At 41.7% G+C, this 18,725-nt stretch overlaps 1 protein-coding gene and 1 pseudogene across 7 annotated transcripts in view; one reads left to right on the top strand and one right to left on the bottom strand.

Annotated features, from left to right (window-relative positions):
- Robo2 (roundabout guidance receptor 2) overlaps positions 1 to 18,725 on the top strand; it is a 1,571,587-nt gene that overhangs the window by 352,199 nt on the left and 1,200,663 nt on the right. The gene's annotated exons all lie outside the window — the stretch shown is intronic.
- Positions 14,328 to 16,109, bottom strand: Tent5b-ps1 (terminal nucleotidyltransferase 5B, pseudogene 1; annotated as a pseudogene).

Here is an 18,725-nt window from a genome sequence, read left to right as displayed (position 1 = left end):
AGTGTGTGAAGTTTATAGAAGTAAGGGGTTTGAATTTGATTGACTTTTTGTGGTTATCGCTCTACGTATTTTACCCACTAGGATTCTAAATCCCTATAACTCCTAAATTGTGTTAACTCTTGCATATAAAACAATGTTTGATAAAAGTTAGAAACCAAAGTTCCTAGGGGCTAAACCACCAACCAATGAGTATGCATCGTGGGACCCATGACTCCAACCACATAAGTAACAGAGGATGGAATTGTCCAGCATCTACAGGAGGAGAAGCCCTTGGTCGTGTGATGGTTCCTTTCCCCAATGTAGAGTAATGCTTGGGCATTGAGGTTGCAGTGGGTAGGTGGGAGTAGGAGGATCCTCATAAAAGCAGGGGGAGAGAGAAGATAGTATGGGAGAGGGGGCAAACAATAACTTTTGAAATGTAAATACATAAAATATCCAAGAAAAACATTTAAAAAATAAAGTCAGAAACACCTTTAACATTGTACTTAATATCCGATTATGAGCCTGCCTAGGTGAGCGATGACCCTTGCTGAGTTTGAAACCCCACATTAAGTTACTGACACTTCCCGCCATAGCTGGGAAAATTCACAATGCATATGACTTCATGTCTCTAGTGTCAGACCGTTTCTGTGTTTTGCAGCAAAATTTTTTCCATCTTTATTAAATTAGGTATTTCTTTTTTTTCAGCTTTATTAAATTGGGTATTTCTTATTTACATTTCAAATGTTATTCCCTTTCCCGGTTTCCAGGCCAACATCCCCCTAACCCTTCCCCCTCCCCTTCTATATGGGTGTTCCGCTCCCAACCCTCCCCCCATTGCCGCCCTCCCCCCAACAGTCTAGTTCACTGGGGGTTCAGTCTTAGCAGGACCCAGGGCTTCTCCTTCCACTGGTGATCTTACTAGGATATTCATTGCTGCCTATGAGGTCAGAGTCCAGGGTCAGTCCATGTATAGTCTTTAGGTAGTGGCTTAGTCCCTGGAAGCTCTGGTTGGTTGGCATTGTTGTACATATGGGGTCTCAAGCCCCTTCAGGTCTTTCAGTCCTTTCTCTGAGTCCTTCAACGGGGGTCCCATTCTCAGTTCAGTGGTTTGCTGCTGGCATTCACCTCTGTACTTGCTGTATTCTGGCTGTGTCTCTCAGGAGCGATCTACATCCGGCTCCTGTCGGTCTGCACTTCTTTGCTTCATCCATCTTGTCTAATTGGGTGGCTGTATATGTATGGGCCACATGTGGGGCAGGCTCTGAATGGGTGTTCCTTCAGTCTCTGTTCTCAACTTTGCCTCCCTATTCCCTCCTAAGGATATTCATGTTCCCCTTTTAAAGGAGGAGTGAAGCATCTGCATTTTGGTCATCCTTCTTGAGTTTCATGTGTTCTGTTCATCTAGGGTAAATCGAGCATTTGGGCTAATATTCACTTATTAATGAGTGCATACATGTGTGTTTTTCTGGGATTGGGTTACCTCACTCAGGATAATATTTTCCAGTTCCATCCATTTGCCTATGAATTTCATAAAGTCATTGTTTTTGACAGCTGAGTAGTATTTCCACTGTGTAGATGTACCACATTTTCTGTATCCATTCCTCTGTTGAAGGCTTAAAAAGGAAGCATGCATGCTATCACTGATAGTACCATCTTGTCAGTCTTAGGGAAAGGCCAAATAAGGCACATGTTTATTTTTTATAGTTATTTTTAGAAGGGTTATGGATTGCAGCATGTTCATAAAACGTAAGACCTCAGTCAGGTTGGATTAGTAAAGTTTAGAAAAATTAACACTTTTCATTAATAAATAGATAATATAAAATAGATAGATTTTAAAATGTAATGTCAGCTAGGCAGATTTGATGAGGGATGGTAATAAATTACAATGATTTACCCAGACATATTTAGTCGATTTTATTAGGAGGTGGTCTAAGAGATACAAAAAGGAACCAGTGGATTGTTTTACCTTCATATTTAAAATTAACACAAGAGACAAACATTTATTCTAATAATATCATATCTAATGTTATATGATAAACAAATATATATGTGTACTTACTTTTCATTTTCTTCCAACTTCAAGGGAAACCTTCTTATTTTACACATTCTCTTGTGTTCTGGTTGGATACTAGTATCTTAAAAACTCAAGTAAACTTACCGGCCTTAAAACCTCAGCACATTCCTAAAATGTGAACTAAGTTAGGTCTCTGAGTCCTTACTCATCCAGCAGAATGGCTACACGGAGTAAGTATACTAGAGACTCTTCCAGGAGAGTGCATTTGTGAGCTTTATTTTTTGTTTGTTTGTTTTTGTCACTTCCATTTCATATTTAATAAGGATAAAGAACATTGTGACACTGTTTCCGGAGAATATGGAATTCCCTTTCTTTTTGAGAAGCAGAAAATCAGAGTCCTAAATTGTGCTCTTGGCCTGGGCAACAGCGTGAGAGATGTCTGTGATGCCATCAGCATGTGTATAGGACTGTGTTAAAATAGGAAATTCCCATATCACTAGATCACCTTGATCCCAATGATGTTGAAAGACAGCTTATTACATAGAATCTACTTCATACAAATCTTATAACTATTGTGTTTAGAATCAGACATTTTGTATAGTAGTTCAGCCATATTTTTATGGACCCTGAATATGCAATTTTTGTACTTTCTAGAGAGAGCTTCAAGTTAAGTAAAAGATCTAGTCATTGTAATTGTGTATGTTTCACACACAATAGACATAACTGCTCCCCATAATTTTTCCTTTCCTTCTATTCTCTTAGTTTTCAAAGTACAAACCTACAGATATTCTTGATCGACTCTCCCCATACCCCATACCCCATACCCCAAATATTATCACTACTCTTAGAGAAAACTGGTATAGTCATGTAGGAAGACAAAACATTTAGAATTCTCTTGAGAATCGCCAACTTGACCATAGTTGGAGATTCATAATATAAGTTTTAGAATGAGAGACAACTTTCTACTGAATGAGTTGCCTTTTATTTTGAATTTGCCTAGAAAGACTTTGTCATTTCCTGTTCCCCCATTAATACCTAATCATGTGACCTCTTCCTCCTCCTGTCCTGTCCCTCCCTCCATATGCCCCCCACTCACTGTGATTGCTTTCTTCTCCATCCCAAGTGGGACTGAGTGATCCTCACTTGGGCCCTTCAACTTTTTAACCTTCTTGAGTTCTGTGGATTGTATCCTGGGTATTCTGTACATTTTGGTTAATATTCACTTATTAGGGAGTACATACCATGAATGTCCTTTTGAGTCTGAGTTACCTCACTTGGGATAATATTTCTAGTTCCATTCATTTGCCTGCAAAACTCATGGTGCCCTCATTCTTAATAGCTGAGTAGTATTCCGTTTTGGAAGTGAACTACATTTTCTGTACCTATTCTTCCCTTGTGGGACATCTGGGATGTTTGCAGATTCTGGCTGTCACAGATAGGCTGCTATGAGCATAGTGGAGCACGTGCCTCTTTTGCATGGTGGGCATCTTTTCAGCAGATGCCCAAGAGTGGCATAGTAGGGTCTTCAGAGACACCTATTTCCAATTTTCTGAGAAAACTCTAAATCGACTTCTAGCGTGGTTGTGTCAGTTTGTAATCCCATCAGCAACTGCGGAGTGTTCTTCTTCCTTCACATTCTTGCCAAAATGTGCTGTCACCTGAGATTTTTGATCTGTATTGTTTAATGCTACATCATATTATTAGGTGAACAGAGTTTTATCTAGTAATAGACTCCTTAAATTTTTCTGTAAGTTTCATTTACAGAAAACAAAGCAAAACAAATACTGTGATAGACAAAGAAAATATGTATGTATATTTACATATGTACACACACACACATACATACACCTACATATCCCTACATATAGCACAAAGTGGAGTAGGTCGGAAAATTGTTTACCGTTATACAACTGTGAAAAGTTGGATATACCAGAATCTTTGGTCATCTTTAGAATTAATGATAGATAAAATAAAGCCAACTGTCGAAAATGGATTTTGTATAGTTAAGCAAACATTTGGTTTTATAAATCTTCAGAACAGAAAAATTGAAACACATGCTATTTTCCTTTTTAAAGCACACACCATTTTCTCTTAGATTGATTTAATTTTGAGAGGAAATACTATGAAAACATCAAATCCCCCTTTTCTCTAAGTCACATTATATAGGATAGTTCACACACTGGAATATAATGCTTGGTGACCCAGAGTTCAATGTCGGTTTAAATATTCTTTCCACACTTTTCTCGAGTATTTTTCTCTCATCTATTTTTCAATATCCCAAAAAAAACTATTTCCATTATCTTACTCCTTGATTTATTATGGTTTCTTCTGTTATATATTCCTTGTGCTTGAGTCTATTGCGATTATTCAATTGTGATTTGTATAGACACTGAGTTTTAGAACTGTTTGATTAGGCCCCCAGCACTATATGAGATTTATTGTCTGTTATAAGTTAAGCGCTGAGGTGCTATAAACAACAACAAAAAATGACTCAAAATATTTCCCTCAGTTCTCAGCTAATAGAAGCTACAAGCATGGAGGGGGGGCAGGAAGGGAGGGGGAGGGAGGGGGGCAGGGAGGAAGGGAGGAAGAGAGAGACACAGAGAGACAGAGATACAGAGAGACAGAGAGACACAGACAGAGACTGATTATGTTAATACAACAGCAAAATATGGACAAAATTAATGTGACTTCTAGTCAAGGTGTACCAAAGTGTGGACGTTGGAACAACTGTCAGAAAGGGTGGGTAAGGTTTTCACAAGAATTTTCCTGATCCGAATAGTTTTTGCTTTGTTGACACAGAACAGAATAGAATTGTAATCCTTAGAGATTACAATTATCTTGCTCATTGAGTTTATAGGGCTATTAGGGTCTACTCCAGACTGATAGAATGGTAGAACCGTGGTATTATGGGGGACTTGGGATATTCTTCAATACTACAAGCGGTACTTTGTATATTTATAGTCTTGGGATTGATCCCAGAATTGTTGAAAGTTAGAAAGTTTTTTAAAGCAAAATAATACAATACAAATGATAGAATCTTTTTGTATCAATTATATAATGTAGCCTTACTGGGGTGTATGTTTACCAAAATAGGATGACGCTAGACCAAGTACGAAGTGTCTGACAGAAAGACAACTTCAAGGAAAAACTTGTGAGAGAAAATGTAATAATGGGAAATGAAAATAAATGGTGTCAAAGAGGAATGTTTAGAATATCCCCACTATATTTTGTGGATGGTCTTTGTGGGGAGACTATTGAAAACACAGTTTAAGGGGTTGGGGATTTAGCTCAGTGGTAGAGCGCTTGCCTAGGAAGCGCAAGGCCCTGGGTTCGGTCCCCAGCTCCGAAAAAAAAGAACCAAAGAAAAGAAAAAAGAAAAAAGAAAACACAGTTTAAGAATAATCTCAGGATTTCAGCTTCTCTGGGTAATGCTAGACAATGAGATGGGTTGTAGTTGGATATGATACTGCTCACTAAACACAGCTCTCCTCTCTCTAAACACCTGAAGTCTATTTGATTGTATATGGCTGTGTAAATTTCTTTAGGTATTAAAATAAAAACAAGAATTTTATCTGTGTAATAAGAAAGCCTTGTAAGCCTTTGGCTCACAATTTTTCTTTGTCCTCTATACTGAACCTGTAACTAATGCAGAAATATTACTCTACTAATCCAGACTCCTAAATCAAATGGATACAGAAAAAAGCCTATGTGAAGGGGGACATGATACTGGCCAGGAGTAGCAGCATAGATACATAGTAAGTGTTAGGACAGCCTAGATTTTATGAAACCTAGTGTCAAAATAAATTCCTAAGGACCCAATAGCTTTCTTCTCCTAAGACATTGACTCCACCATAAGCTAGCCTGTCTGATGTAGACATGTGAGCCATTAAACAGATCAAACGCAGATTTGAACATGTTATAAGTAGGAATTAGGAGGAGTATTTCCCTTGTTCCACATGCTTGCCAGCGTGAGCTGTTGATTGAGTGTTTGATCTTAGCCATTTTGACAGGTGTTAAGTTGGGATCTCAGAGTTGTTTTGATTTGCATTTCCCTGATGACTAAGAATGTTGAACATTTCTTAAGTGCTTCTAGGCCATTAGAGAACTCCCTGTTGGAAATTCTCTGTTTACATCTGTACCCCAATTTAATAGAGTTACTTTGTTCTCTATTTGATCGAGTTCTTCATATATATTTGGTATCAGGCCTCTGCTGAATGTATGGTTAGGGAAGATGTTTTCCCATCCCGTAGGCTATCATATTCTCCTAATGATGGTGTCCTTTTCCTTACAGAAAATTTCAGTTTCATGACGTCCTATTTATTATTGTTGATCTTAGAGCCTGAGCTGTTATTATGCGTAGGAAGTTGTCATCTGTGCTAATGAGTGCAAGGTTATATCCTGTTTTCTCTTCTATCAGCTTTATTGTATCTGACATTACCTTGAATCTCACTGAGGAGGGAAAAGAAGACAGACATCCTGTGTAGACAGGAAGAAGGGACTTGGTAGGAGTGAGAATGCGTATAGAAACAGAAGGGATTAGGTGGGGGGAGGATGGAGGGGAAGTACTGGGCAAAAGAACAGAAAATGGGGAGATAGTATCTGCAGGATGGACTTAGGACAGTGGAAACTCCAGGAATCTATGAGTCTAATCCTAGCTAAGACTCCTAGCAAGGGAGGATATGGAACCTTATCTGATCATCTCATTTACCCAGACAACAGAGGGATTGAGACTCCAAACTAGCCATAAAATCTTAGACTCTCCATTCGTCCTTCCTACAAGATGTGCAGGGGTAAAAGATGGAGTAAATTTGAGGAACAGGCCAAACAACGACTGGCCCAGCTTGAGAGCCATGCCATGAGAGGGAGTCCACACCTGACAATATTAATGATATTCTGCTATACTTGCAGACAGGAGCCTAGCATTACTGTCATCAGAGACAGTTCACCCAGTAATTGGCGGAAACAGATGCAGAGACCCACAGCCAATGTTTGGTACAGCTTGAGGAGTCCCGTAGAAGAAGGCTGAAAGGACTATAGGAACCAAAGGGGTCATGGACACACAAGAAAGCCTACACACTCAACCAGCCTGACCTCATAGGGTCCCACAGAAACTAAACTGCCAACAGGGACCCTGCATGGGACTAAACTGGTCTATCTGGACACGTGTTCTATTTGAGCAGCTTGGGACTTCTAACAGTGGGAGCATGGACTGACTAACTCTGTTGACTGCCTTTGGGAAGATTCGCCCCTACTGTATTTCCTCTTCTAGTCTCAATAGAAGAGGATGTACTTAGTCTTCCTGCTACTTGATATTTCAAGGCTCGTTGATATCCATGGGAGGCCTCCCCTTTTCTTAAGAAAAAGGGATGAGGCATAGATGATAGGGAAGCAGAGGAGCAGGGAGGACTAGAAAGAGAGTAAGGAAGGAAAACTGCTATCAGGATGTACGTGTAATTAATTAAAATTGTATGACAACCAAGTATCCATTGAAATTAGAATGAGTTTTTTAGATATTGTACTTCAGAAATTTTTTAAATTTTGTTTTAAACTTTCTGTTATGAAATATCTTCTTTGTTTCTCAATTTATAAGAAAAAGTAATACTATATCTTCATACATTAAAACTGGTCTTATATGTGCTATGAAGGAGCAGAGTATAAAATATTCAAACCAATATATTACACATAAAAGGTAGGAGTTAGGGGTTGCTCTTGTATTTAAATTGTTGCCAATAGCAGACTCACAGACCTCGGTTCCACCTGAAATCTTCCTTTCCTGGTCAATTATTCTTTCTTTATTGGTGTTATTATAATCCACTGTTGAAAGTTAACATCGCCAAGTGTTTAAAGGTAAAACCACCCTGCCTGTGTCTGAATTTTGGCTCTGCCACCTCCCCTTTCTTACACTTCAGCCTCATCTGTTAAGTAAAAATGGCCACATGATATGACCCACACGAGTCATGGGAACATACAGTGCATCGAAATGTTTGCTGTCCTTAGAAAACAATTTGACTCATATTAAGTGCTTTGCCGTAGTATCCTTACCATTTTGAGGTTCAAATTAGATCTTTTCAGAAGCCCGTGAACACTGAAGATGCCATGTATGTGAGGTCGTTTACCTCACATTGAAACAGAAGAGGGGAATGACCCACAGGCTTCTCTTTTTGAGAAATGTGCTTACTTTTGTCACCGCGAGTTCCCTCACAAAGCTGTTTTTCAAAACCCTTTAAACTTGGTGAAGACGCCTGTAATGTATCTTCACGCTTTGTGGAAGACATCTTCTGAGACTAAATGTTTTGGGGTTTTTTTGTTTGTTTGTTTGTTTGTGTTTTTAAAATGAAATTGTACATAGAGCAGGCTATCAAATTACCAAATGACATGGAAATAAGAGCTAATCTGCTGTAATGTACTGTCGGAATATTTTAAATCACTCTACCTTATTCTCCAATCTTATTTTTTTTCTGTTGCAAGGGGCCATGTTCTTGAGTTCTTGCATATCCTAAAGCTGTGGTTCGTCTAGAGCAGGTCTGAACCTCCCACTGCAGTGAGCATTGATTCCAACCATGGGATTTGACGTGCACGGATTCTTGCTGCATGCACAGATCCTAAGTAAAGCAAATCTATACGGTGAGGATTAAGTTCCATGCATTGCTCAGAAGCTAAACGCTCTGCACTTCACTTTAACCATATACAGTGGGCACGATAGAAGAGTTTACTTCTTCAAGGATGAGTTAGTAAAGAAAAAAGCAATAGTTTCTGTCATACTCAAGCTATTCAAGAGTTATATGCTAATATTTAACAATAGTTCCCTGCTTTAAAACATAATCATTTGCTTAAAAATTTCCAAAATTTTCAGCAGATAAATCTCTTTATCCTTTTTATCTTCTTTATCCAAATTTAGAAACATCAAGAAGACTGCATAACATAAGTATTTTAACGGTCATTCTCTAAAAGCAACAGTCCAGTTTACAAATTGTAATTAAAACGATTGGAAGCAAGCAGGTTGGCGAGTGTGACATTGTCATCATCACACAATATGAGCCAGGAAGATGCAGGTCCCCACCGATCCCTCTGTTAATCTTAAAGAATCCACACTCCATTATTGAACCGAAGAAAACAGTTGGGTGTTTATTAGCAGGCTAGAATGGCAAGAGGTCTCTCAACATGGGCAATAAACTAATGCACAGGGGATAATAATCGGTGGAGAGCAGTGACTGTCTGTTGTAGCCCCTCTCTCTGGTGTAGCATGAGAAGGACCTACGATGGCTATCACTGGCTACCAAGGCAAGTTGAAAACACAAGGGATAACTCACAGTTTCCCTTTTCCTCTCTCATCATTTTCATTACTTCATTTGCATATGCTAAGTAACAGCTCACCCACTGAGTACACTCTTGAGCACAAACAATCTTATGTTTTAAACAAAATATGCTTACAGAATTTAGAGAAATTGTAACTATATAAAGAAATGTAATCATTAATTAAAGTAAAATGCTGCATATAGTTCACCAGTTTACATCTTTAATATTTAAGTCAATATTATTAATATCATATATTTATTTCAATATCTTTATTATGATTTGATTAGTCTACCCTATTACATATAACCAAGTTGGTGATCATAGTTTTGAAAATGGTTTATGCATGTCAAATTTGAGAAAATACAGCAATTTTAAGATAGTTATTTTGTTTTCTTTGTTATGAGAGGCATAGGCATCTTTAGGTTTAAGAATTTAGTATTTTAAAAATGGGGAAAAAGAAACGTGAGATATTACATTTTTTCTATAGAGGAAAGGGAAATTTTCAAAGGTATTAAGCTACAGAATCAAGAATAGCAATAGCATACGAACATGACTGTACCGAGAGCCTGAAGGTCTCAGCGGTTAAGCAGGCTTCTTGTCCACTGACCTGTGTTCTTGTGGGAATTAGAAAGTGTGCCCTTTTAAAGGGCAAAATAAATGTTCAGAAAAATAAAAAGAAGTTTCATCTAGGAACTGAACCTAATCCCTCAAATGACTCAAAAGCACAGGCAGGGAGCCCCTCTCTTGCTAGGAAAAATAACAGCAGACGCCAGAGGGGCCAGATAACTCCATGGTCTCTGCAGGCCCATATGCCCGGAGGTGAGTGAGAAAGGGTGCTCGGTGCAAGTGAGAGCAGAGAAAACAACCTGAGTTACTGTGCAGAGAAGGACCTCGATCCCCAAAAGATGAGCAAGAGCCAAAAAGCATGTTCCGCTCAGACGGGGAGGAGGAGAGCCCTGCAGTCGCAGCGGCTCCGACAGTCGATCCACATTGATTCTGAAGGGGACCATAGAGGAGCCGTTGTTTTTGTGCACTTCAGGGCCATGCACATGGGGTGGTTGGAGTCGGCATGTTTAAGAGCAACAGAAGAAACCCGTTGTGGCCTCTGGTTTTTCAGGCTTTCCTGGGCTTAGAATCCCCTTAGATATGTAGAGTGAAGACGATGCATGCCTTTTCTTTTGAGTCAATATTTTGTGTACTGACACAGTTTTTTTTTTCTTTGTGTGGGCTGCCTGTTACTTTACGTTTCATATTCAGATGATTTTTTTTTTGAAAAATTGCCACAGCAGCAGTAGTTTAAACAAAACTTGGCTTTCTTGGCTTAAGAAAAGTTTGAAACACGTGGAAACAGATGGATGTGTTTCCAAAGACCACTCACTGATTCAGTATGGTTGACACTTCCACCCCATAACAATACTCTCTGGGAATAGTGGCCCCCTACTATATCTGGGTCAAGAGAACAAAGAGCAAATATTCCATATAATGTCTGTACTGGTGAGTCCAGAACTAATAAACACTTTTATGACTGATTTATTTGTGTGTGTGTGTGTGTGTGTGTGTGTGTGTGTGTGTGTGTGGTGGGGGTCCATGTTACTACGACAGGCATACAGAGATAAGAAGGATCACTTGTAGGAGAATTCTTCTCTCCTACCATGTGGCTTCTGGAGATCCAATTCTGTTACCAGCCTGGGCATGATCTTTACTCTCATCATGATTTTGGATGGTTCAAAGGGCACATGTATTTTGTGGATCATCTCCAGGGTAAGTGTGTAGAAGTTGTTGAAACTTTTGCTGTTGTTGTTTTGTTCTGTTTTGTTTTGTTTTTGTTTTTCATTTTATTTTTCTTGGATATTTTATGAATTTACACTTCAAAGGTTATCCCTTCCTCTCCTCTTCCATATCCTCTCCCCCTGCTGCTATGAGAATGTTTGCATAGGCACATGTGCATGTGTGTGTGTGTGTGTGTGTGTGTGTGTGTGTGTGTGTCTGTGTCTGTGTCTGTGTCTGTGTCTGTGTCTGTGTCTGTGTCTGTGTGAGCATGTGTGTTAGGGCTTTTGACACTTGGAGGCATAGCCTTGAAGAAAATCATGGGACTCCAGCACTCTCCCAGCACTATTGTATTGCTGGATATGAGACATCCGGGTTTGTTTTGCTGTGCAATCCTGCCATGCTATAAAACAATGGAAACTGAAACTTCTAACCTCCAAGAAAAAAAAATCTTTGCTTTAGGTTAACATTATGGTCATCAGGATCTGAATGATACAACATCCCAGCTCAAAATGGCTACGTCTAATCACATGGTTTCAAACAATTTCCAGAGGAAATTTGTAATGAACAAGGACACTATTATTCTGCTTCAGAAGCAGGAGGGGCATTGCTGGGTAGGTGTCATAAATGTCCAGTGGTGTGGCTTGAAGTGGACCAGTGCGGATCTGCATACTGGGTGGGCGCTCTCCAGAGAGTTACAGCTCTCCAAGGAGAAAAGGAAGCATGGCAGGCTGCTGGCCTACTCAGTAACTGCCTCTGTCCCCTTGTAGGTGGCAGGCTTCGAGACACAGCGGAGAGCTCAGTCAAGGGCCAGGAAAGAAAGCTTAGGGGAAGAAATCTTTTCTTTGGAGTGTTACAGCTCAGTAAGACAGGCATTCTCTGAAGATCTCTGGTGAAATATTCATATACTTTATTACTTGTGGATAAGACCTTATAAACATTTGGGAGTAGGTTGGGATCTAGAGGTAGATGCTTTCTATTGGCTTGGTCTGAGATGTTAGGGATGCCACATCTGCACGGGAAGGATTTCAGGTACTGTCTCTATATGTCTGATAGTCACAGTCCTCTCAATTGGGTGTCGTGGTCACATGTTCCAGGATAGGAACCTGGTAGGAAAGAGATTTGGACACCTCTCATTCTCAATGTTGAGAATTTCTGGGGTTCCCAAATCTGCTTGAACTTACCTGGCTTTTTGTCTAATGGCACAGTCCACTCACTGCCCCCAAGGAGTAGTGACAGTCTGATTACTTCATTCAGTATTCATAGTCCAATTAGTCATAATCAAGTTTTAAGGCCCTTCTCATCCAGGTCATTTCATACTGCTCATTTCTCTGGAAGTCTTTTGGTACTATCCATGCTTTTCTTTTATATTCTGGAGCCAGTCACTCTAAATGTATCTATGGCATACAAGGATGGGTGCTTCTCATCACGTATGGTAAGAGCAGAAAACAGAAGCTACTGTGTTGTTCCAGTTGCAGTTAACCATGTGTAGAATATTTGTCTAGAAAATTATACTACTAATAATTATAATATTAGTATATATATATATATATATACATATATATGTTTATATAAATTTCCATTTATCTGGTCATGGTCAATGAATCTAGACAAAACATTGATTAGAAATTTAGTATTTCAGTAAGGAATAACAATGTCCCCACTGTCTTGGAAGAACACACTCCTCAAGTAAATGAACAATGGTTCCCTAAATCTGGTTGTCATATAGTCAACTATGATGCCTCAAAACCTTTCTGTGTGAGTTCAGGGTTCTAGCAGGGTAGCCACTAGTCCAGAATTTGCGTTCTCTTTCATCCTCTAAAGTGATGTTCTGTCACTAAGGTCAAAAGTATGTTCAGTAAAGAAATACTTATGAAGGATACTTGTATATAAAAATATCTAAGGAAAATTGATCGACCTTGACCTCAACAGTGCACCAATTTTATCACCAACATTCTCAAACTGTGCTTTGGTTCTTTTTGTTCTTATCCATCTGTTTCCATGGAAGTCTGTATGGAAAGATGCTTAAAGTGGGTCCTGAGATGGAGGACACAATACCAGCTGTAAAATGTCTATCCTTCCCTTAAGTTTCTCTCATGTCTCTGAAGCATGCATATATATAATAACCTAGAGAAGCTTGTTTGAGGTAGTCTGGAAGATGTGCGCATCTTTTCTTCTTCCTTAAAGAAACAGTCCTGCTTAGTGGAGTCATAAATTATTTGTTATAGATAAACTTGTAATGTCTTATGGATGAAATTAATTTCCATTATTATATTGTAATTCTGTGCTTGTGAGGTTGGGGAAGATAGAGGTGGAAGAGTGGTAGTGGAAGAGGGAACAATTTGGTTTTGGTATATATCATCATCATCATTATCATCATCATCATTATCATCATTTAATCTTTTTTTTTTCAGTGTAGACATTTTTATTGGTGAGAAGAGTGCAAAATAGCAAAAAATCCAGAGGAGTGAGAAAAGGATGGGGTATGCCTCCTTCCGGACGTGTGCCCGTCCTATTACCAAGCAAGTGGGGGAGGGAGTGGTCGGTTTAACAGTGACACTTTTGAACCCAGCAGCCTCCAACCAAAGTGCCCGGACAGTAGGGCTCCTGGGAGGCACGGGGGAAGAGAGACGGGTGACACACTGGGAGGTGTATGGGTCGAATCCTACTCTGGTTGTTTGGAAATCAGTCCACTGTATACCTTGGCCCTCAGGAAATCCTCACAGCTTAGGGCAAGGACACAGGTTTCAAGAGATTGAACTCCCATCCCTCCAAACACCCAAGGAGCTGTCTTGAGCCTCAGTTTGCCTCTTCCTAAAGATCAGCGAGGTTGGACCACCAGGCTCTGTGGGGTCCCAGCAGGACCCCAACTGAATAGTCCTGTCACGTGATAGATACATTGTGGCCACTATAGGAGCATCTGGATCCCTGTGAGCTGACCCTTCTAGGCCATTGAAATCAACCCAAAGGTGCTATTGAGGCTACCGTACAAGCTTACTTTTTTTTTTCCTCAAGGCAAGTATCCTCTGTGTCCCCACAGTTATGCAGGTCCAAGAGTGTAGTGTGATGACCAAGGGGATCTTCTGTCAAGAACCCTGACTTGGCTTTAAGTCCACAGGGGCCTAGTGCAGGAAAATCTGGTCTGTTCGAAGGCCCAACTCTATAGTGCCGAGCCAGCTGGCACAGGTGGCCTGTGTCTGGTTCCATCCTCAACACATACCTGATGACCCCACCCCACCCAGGAAGCTCGTTCCTTCTGGCCAGGATCAGAGTCAGTTGCAAGGCAGCCAGGTAGGATAGGAATGAGCGCGGGGCAGCAGAGGCTGCATGGGGGTCACATAGTAATTAACGGTGGCCGGTACAACCCCATCTGAGCCAGGACGTCGCCAGGCCAAGGCAGCCATGGCAGCAGGGCCCTGCTCCGCTAGTGCCTGGAGGGCTAGCATGGTAATAAGGTCCAGGGTCTGGCGGCGCTCGTGGCTCATGAGGCACACTGTGCTCTCCTTGACCACCCGGTGCAGTGTCACAAGGCAAGCATACCGGCGGGCTGCTTCTGCTCCGCCGAAGTGGGCCTCCAGGTAGCGCTCCAGAATGCGCCTCTGTTCCACCGGGTCCGGAAAGTCGATGAAGAAACGGGAACACATATATCTCTGTAGGGCGCGAACATCAGTGCTGGGCCTTGGCCGGAAACCCCGTACCAGGAGGTGGCAGTATTTGAGGAGGCCGCCATCTCGGATCTCCTCGGGGCTGCGTGTGGCAATGACGCGGTGCTGCAGGTGCTCCAAGGCCTCCGCGAAGTCCCCATACAGGCTCTCACCAGTCACCGTAGGGTGGAAGGCCTCCGACATTGGTGTGGATGAGCACTGGCCAAAGAGGAGCAGCGAGTCCAGGATGATCTGAAAGGAGTCGATGCTGAATTCGAACTGGCGCCTCACGGAGTCCACGAACTTGAGTCCCACATTCTTGCCGCTCTTGTTGGACAGTGAGATGAGGCTCCAGCGGTCCAGGTCTGTGCACACTTTCACCAGTTTCTGCACATAGGCCTCCTTGAGTGTCAGCAGCGTTATCTTGGCCCGGCTCACTCCCGCAAGCAGGAAGTCCAGCAGGCAAGCCAGGACCACTGCCTTGGTCAGCTGGAAGGATGCCTCAGTCTGCAGGTCCATTGGGAACACCAGGTCCAGGTCCTTGTAGCCTAGGCCACTCTCCGGGTGCAGCACGTGGCTCGCAGCTGAGCCATGCAAGCGCACGCTATGGACATGCAGTCCCTGTTCTTCCAAGCTACTGCGAACTACCTAGTATCATGCGAGGCACTGAGTGTAACCAACTTGGGGGGTGGGGGGAGGCTGCTTAGCAACCTACATGCCTGCACACATTAACGTCCACCATAATCCATTTTGAGGACCACTATTCCAGTCAACAGACAGAAGATCCGAGGCACAGAGGTGTAAAAAGATAGGTTCAAGGCCATAGAGTCTTCAGGCTAAGACCCAGATCCCAAGTTGGTTAGATTTTGCAAGTCCACATATGTTCTTTTCAACTTTTAAATTTTTGAGGTGTTTGAGACAGGGTTTCTCTGTATAGCTCTTGGCTGACTTGGAACTTGCTCTGTAGACCAGGTTGGCCCCAAACTCAAGAATGCCGGGATTAATGGTGTCCCATGATTATAGATTTTAAAAATTTTCAAGTTTTAAAAGATTTACTTTTGGGGTTGGGGATTTAGCTCAATGGTAGAGCGCTTGCCTAGCAAGCGCAAGGCCCTGGGTTCGGTCCCCAGCTCTGTACAATCTGCTGGGGTTGCACGCTCAGCGTGGGGAAGTTGCCTGTTGCCTCGCCCGTGAATGGGGATGGGCTCTTTGAGCAGCGTGTCCAGCCGCTTCACCTGTGGCCAGCTCAGTCGGCTCTGGTGCCGTCCCAGAGAGGCCGAGGAGGCCTCCAGGTCCGGGCCGCCGCTGGACGCCACAGCCGTGGCCACTGCCGAGGCTGCACCGGTCCCCACCTGCACAGCTGGCTGCTCCAGGCTCTCAGCTCCACTCTCCGACGGCATCATTCACCCGGCCCCCGTGCCTCGACGGCAGAGACCCGGGAATGGTGAAGGCGAGGAGGGCAGGGAGAGTGGCTGTGCACGGGCCAAGGCGGGGTGCAGGGACCCGGCGGCGGCGAGGCAAACCCAGGGAACAACTCCGACGGCAGGGAGGACTAACAGATCTTAGAGCCTTAATCTTTTTTACAGTCCAGTCACTATTCACCTCCCAGTCTGACCTTGGACCATTCCTCATCCCATTCTTCCTCTACTGTCTTCAGAGGATGTCCTCATACTCACACCCACACCCAACCCAACCTCTGCACTCCCTAGAACCTCAGGTCTCTTGAGGTAAATTTTTTAAAACAATTTTAGGGGATAAAAAGGGACATTGCAGCTGATAGACTCTATCTGGACTCTGATTCCCTATCTTACATCATGGCCTTTATTGCTAATGTATCTTTGAGGCAATAACCATTTTTACTTACTAGGAAAGGAAACATATCGGGTTGATATTATGTAACAACAGAATCTCTCCAGTAGTTAAATTTAATGATTTTCAAAAAAGATCAAAGATAGAAACAGAGAACTTGTAATGGACTATGAAGGCCTTTGAACAATGCATTGCTAGGGGTGGGAGATGGCCCAGCCGGAAAAGGTGCTTGCCACTGGGCCTGCCAACCTAATTTTGCTCTCCTGGGCTCACATTGAAGGGAGAAAATTAACACCTAGATATTATTCTCTGAGTTACACATGTGTGTTGTAGCACACATGTTCAAATACATATAGCATTACAGCACACAAAACAAAAAAGATATAAAAGAAAGTTTTTAAATGTATTGCTTACTTTCCTTACTCCCTTTATATACACACAGACACACAAATATATACACACACAACACACACACACATATACACATACACACCCACATATACATACACACACACATACACATACACACACACACACACACACACACACACACACCACACTCGTGGACTTAGAGTAACATAGACAATCATAGTACGAAACATATGTTATTCTTCCCCCAAATTAATCTTCTCAAATTTCAGGAATCTGAGTGCTATAAATACTTTGGAGCTGTTGAAATGAGACCATCCGCAGTTACCAGGCAGACTCTAAATCCAGTGACTAATGTCTTAGGAGACATTCTGAGAGAAAAAGCCACGTGCTATACAAAACAATGCAACAATCGGTGTGGTTGAGGAGTGTGAGGTCAACAACCACAGTGTGTATGCATGTGTGTGTGTGTATCTGTGTGTGTGTGTGTGTGTGTGTCTGTGTGTGTCTGTGTGATGTGTGTGTGTCTTTGCAGACAGAATCAGATATCAGAGAAGTCACTCAAGGCAGCTCACCTGTGTCCTCCATTCAGTGCAATAAAGGAAACATTCTACCCCTTGGTATTTTTTTCCTGTGGTATTATGTGAAGTGGAGTGATGTGTCTACCATTGTCCCATGCTTGCTAAGGCTAAAACAGACTCAATCAAAGTTTCATGAAGCCACATATGTGCCATGGACTTTGGGACTGCAGATAGTTTGAAACTGTAGTTCACGTTCTATGAAAGGAGTTCTGAATGTGGATGTATTTGAAGATTCTGCCCATCAAGAGTCCTCCTCTAGCAATGCCTCTTGCTGTTTCTTTTTCCCTCAAGTTGTGCTAGGGATATTCTGTGCCCTCTTCACTTCAGGACTCAAGAATCAGACACTTCTGAATTGCCCAAGCGTTCATTATCATCATGGAGAATTTCCTTATTGTATTTCCTTACTATAACCAAACTTCTCAAATCTAGAAAGACACACCTGTTTTAGGACATGATTACTGTATGTTTGTGCTTAAAGACTTTCTTTTAAACTAGTGACTAATTATCATTTTCAGGGCAGAAAATGATGTTTATAGCTTGCAGCTTTAGCAACTGTATCTAGAAAAAAAATAAGATCAAAGTTCTTGAGAGAGAAGACAGCTTATTGTTTTTCTAAAAAATAACTCACTTCAAACGAACATTAAAATATATTAGCACCCGTGGGAATCTTCGGAGAAAAGCGTAAATAAGTGAAGGCATATGTTCAGTGGAGATGGGGTGTTTTAAACAGTCTCTCTAGTGTCTTTCAGAGTGATGTAACTTGCTTTTAAAAAGAATCAAGAGTCATCCAGTAAGAGCAGGTAAAACATGCAATGATTAGCCACCTTTCCCTACACAGAGGAAATGCTGAGGTGCTCTATGGGGTGTATTTGAACGCTGGCTTTTGATGGATACCTTCAGAGAATTTAGGTGATTCTAGAAAATATTTATCAGTCACAATCTTGAAACACAAAGCGTGATCCCTAAAACAATACAGTTGTTTCTAATGTGTACCATCACAGAAGAGCTGTGGACTTGGAGTTACTGCCTAAGGTCCTTGATTGCTTTTCAAACTCTAGTGAACAATTTTCTCTGCTAATTTGTGGAAGTCAGAAGTATGAGTTATGTTAGGTCATAGCAGTGGGAGGCAGAAAGAAAATTGGAGAGGAAAAGAAATCAATGGAGATCAAATACAGCACGTGCCTTGCGGTTTGACCTGATACATATCAGGTTCCTTAAACTTTCACACGAAAAGAATTGCTCCAGCTAGGTGGAGGGGTC

The sequence above is a fragment of the Rattus norvegicus genome, chromosome 11 (assembly GCF_021556685.1).
Source record: "Rattus norvegicus strain SHRSP/BbbUtx chromosome 11, alternate assembly SHRSP_T2T, whole genome shotgun sequence".
Lineage (NCBI taxonomy): Eukaryota > Metazoa > Chordata > Mammalia > Rodentia > Muridae > Rattus > Rattus norvegicus.
Note: the sequence above shows the minus strand (reverse complement) of the source record. Positions and strands in the feature narration are given on the sequence as shown.